Source organism: Phacochoerus africanus, chromosome 1 (assembly GCF_016906955.1).
Source record: "Phacochoerus africanus isolate WHEZ1 chromosome 1, ROS_Pafr_v1, whole genome shotgun sequence".
Lineage (NCBI taxonomy): Eukaryota > Metazoa > Chordata > Mammalia > Artiodactyla > Suidae > Phacochoerus > Phacochoerus africanus.
Window position 1 is genome coordinate 200219118 of NC_062544.1, and position 3504 is coordinate 200222621.

A 3504-nucleotide genomic window follows, 5' to 3' on the forward strand; every position below is an offset into this window, starting at 1 on the left:
TGAGTGAGCTTGCAAAATGAGTTTGGATTTGTTTCAACTGTATGGAGGAACATTCTAGAATCCACCTAGAAATATTTGGCAGAACAAGAGACCTGGTGCTGCTGGGGTTGTTCTGCCTCAGAAGGGGACAGAGGGTGCTGAAGACTCACAACACCAAAACTGCTTACTCAAAATTAACCAAAATTCAATACAAAATGACATACAACAATATTAGAACAGTCTCAACCATTATTCAATGCCTGGAAACAAATTGTAAGCTTAGAACTAATATCTCATTAGGAACAATATTCAACATGTTTATAAGGCTGTGGAGATGAGAAAACATCATTCATAGATGATGTCATGTGCACAGGTACGTTGGTTTCCAGGACATTAGAGGACACTACAAAACATACAAAGTAAGAATAAATCCAAGCTGCTTTACTTTCCACCATTCTCTTGAGAATTAAACCCAGACCACCTTTGGTCATTTACAGGGTGTCTTCTCTTCTTTATTCTCAAGATAAATATTTGCTCCTTGGGACATTCGCAGTTTTGCTTCTTCCATTCTCTCTTCATTACAGGCTAAGTGTCCCCGGCTGCTGCCTGGGGCACTGCTGTGACCTGGTAACGGTCCTTAGCATCTGGATTAGTCCCGCCTTCCTGCACTTGACAGCCTGTTTTTGGAAACTGCATAATGTAGAGGAATAGTATTCACTTGAGCACCTTTTCCCAGAAAGGCTTTTAATGGTCTCATCTCACCAGCAGAAACAGCAATATGAAGAGACCAACCTGCATCATCTTTATCGTTCACTGGCACCCCACGTTGCAGTAGGAATTCAACAGTTTCTGTGTCCAGCTAAGCATGCCAGATGCAATGCAGTTCTCCTGACCTGGTCAGTGCCGATAGTCAGGGAGTTATTGGCCAGGATCCTCTCCTTCAACTCTTCCAACTTCCCGTTGTAGCTGCCAGGTTGCAGACAATTAGGTTAGATGCACACCCCTTCATTTTACTTTCCCACAGTGGAGTTCCTGGTGTAGCTCAGCAGTAACGAACCCAAATAGAATCCATGAGGACGTGGGTTCAATCCCTGGCCCCATTCAGATGTTTAAGGATCTAATGTTGCCCTGAACTGCAGTGTAGGTCACAGATGCAGCTGGGATCCAAAGCTGGCAGCCACAGCTCCAATTTGACCCCTAACCTGGGAACTTACATATGCTGAGGGTTTGGGCCTAAAAAGACAAAAACAAACAAACAAAACTTTCCCACAATCTCAGTAGAGACTGCCTTTAAAAATTTAATTTTGCTTGGTGATATGTAAAATGTTAACTTGGCTCTAAAGTCAAGTCTATAAAACAATATATCTTCGAAATGTCTAGCTACTGTGTGCCTTTCTCTGCAGGTAATCTTTTAAAATTTTTATTTTGGGGTTCCTGTAGTGACTCAGTGGGTTAAGGACCTGACATTGTCTCTGTGAGGTTGTGAGTTTTATCCCTGGCCTTGCTCATTTGGTTAAGGATGTGGTGTTGCTGCAAGCTGTGGCATAGGTAGAAGATGTGGCTCAGATCCCATGTTATTGTGACTGGCATAGGCCATAGTTGTAGTTTCGATTCAACCCCAGGTCGTGGAGTATACATATGCTACAGGGGGAGCTGTAAAAAGAAAAAATATATGTTTTATGATTTGTATTTCCCGTTTTATTTTTAATATAACCAAATGGATATTAGAGAAATAGAAGCATTTAACTGAACAACATGTAGATCACAAGTAATTAGATCGTAGTAATAAGATATCCTTCTCTTTCTCTTTTCCTTCCCTCCTTCCTTCCTTCTTTCCTTCCTTCCTCCCTCCCTCCCTCCCTCCCTCTTTCTTTCTTTCTTTCTTTCTTTCTTTCTTTCTTTCTTTCTTTCTTTCTTTCTTTCTTTCTTTCTTTCTTTCTTTCTTTCTTTCTTTCTTTCTTTCTTTCTTTCTTTCGCCACACCCAAGATCTGTGGAAGTTCTCAGACCAGGGATTGAATCTGAGCTGCAGCTGCAGCTGCAGCTGCAACCTCTACCACAGATTTGGCAATGCCAGATCCTTAACCCACTGCGTCATAGCAGGAACTCCTTAATTTCTTTTTTACCATCTTTCATAACTTTTTATTTTCTCTGAAGTTAGTGGTAATCACTTTCCATTTACATATCTTTTTTATATTGGTATATTTTTTAGACATTTGTAACTAATTTATCGTCACATACCCCGTCCCCCAGTTGTCTAAATTTTTTTTTGTGTATGTGTGTGTGTATACACACACACACATATCAGATATTCAATCAAGTTCACATTCTTAGATTCATTCTCCCAGGGTCTGCTCCCTGTTGTAATCCAGATGGATAGTTCCTCTGGCTTGCTGCACAACTGTCATCCCATCCTTTACGTTCTCCCTTCACTATCATCTTGAAAATTTTCTCCTCTTTATTGAGAAAAATCACTTACCTGTTTACTGCCTCTCCTGGCCTTCTTCCTTGCTTTATTCCCTCATTTTAGCTCAGTTAAACTCCTTAAAGTTGATGCTGTGATGAGGTTCATAACTCTTACTCACTCTGCTTCATCTACCACCACTCAAAGAAGGGATGTCACTGGAGCATCATTTGAATGACTTGTTTTTACCCAGTCTGTCCCTTAATGTGCTTTCATTTGGCTCTTAAAATGTGTAATGGATAAATGTTCCACAGCCTGATTTGGATTCTAGTCTTACTCAAGAAGGCCATGACTTAAAGCTGTCTCCATGACAATTAACTAGAGAATCATTTGTTCCAAGTTTAGATAGCTCCTTTGCCTACTGCAGTGCAGTTTGTGATTTAACAGAAGCAAAGCCTTGCAACAGACTGAAAAAATTTAAGTGCTGTTTTATGAACGTCGTAGAAATACGAAATACAGCCTAAATAAAGGCTTGACTGCATCCGAAGATCTTAGAGCATGATTGCATCAGATTATAAGTGCATTTGTGGGGACAATGAAAGTCTGTGAAAGTTATGGTATCTTGATGTTGATAGAGCACAGTTTTCTCATACAGGTAAAATAAAATTCCCGGGATGAGTTTAAAATGATGAGGGGTATATGCTACTTGTGTTTAAAGCAAGCAAGCAAGCAATAAACAAATAACACTAACAAAAATCATTGTCAAATGAGAGAGGCATGCGTGCATGGATGCAGCAGAAAAAAAGAGAAAAGCAATTCACTGGGAGTCTTTTAGTTATGTATTTCAGTAATGTATAGGGTTTGTGGTTTATAACATCATCAGAGCTGTACAATAGCGTTATATCCCTGAGAGTTGTGTAGTTATCTCTCCCTTTCTCTTTCTTTTCTTTGCATACAATGGGGGATCTAAGCCTGGATCCATGCCCTACCCAGGACATTTCCTCTTTGTGGCATGTGAGCCGTTACCAACACTAAGATTTACTGCTTTGGGGATCGGTTTAGAACAAATGTTCCAAACAGCCGTCTGCCTCAGGCAAGGTAATTTTGGACAAATTCAACAAGA

General features: G+C 40.2%; 1 pseudogene; it reads right to left on the reverse strand.

The window, feature by feature from the left end:
* Nucleotides 1-564: 564 nt before the first annotated feature.
* On the reverse strand, nucleotides 565-988 carry LOC125112858 (26S proteasome non-ATPase regulatory subunit 10-like; annotated as a pseudogene).
* Between the last annotated feature and the right edge of the window lie 2516 nt (nucleotides 989-3504).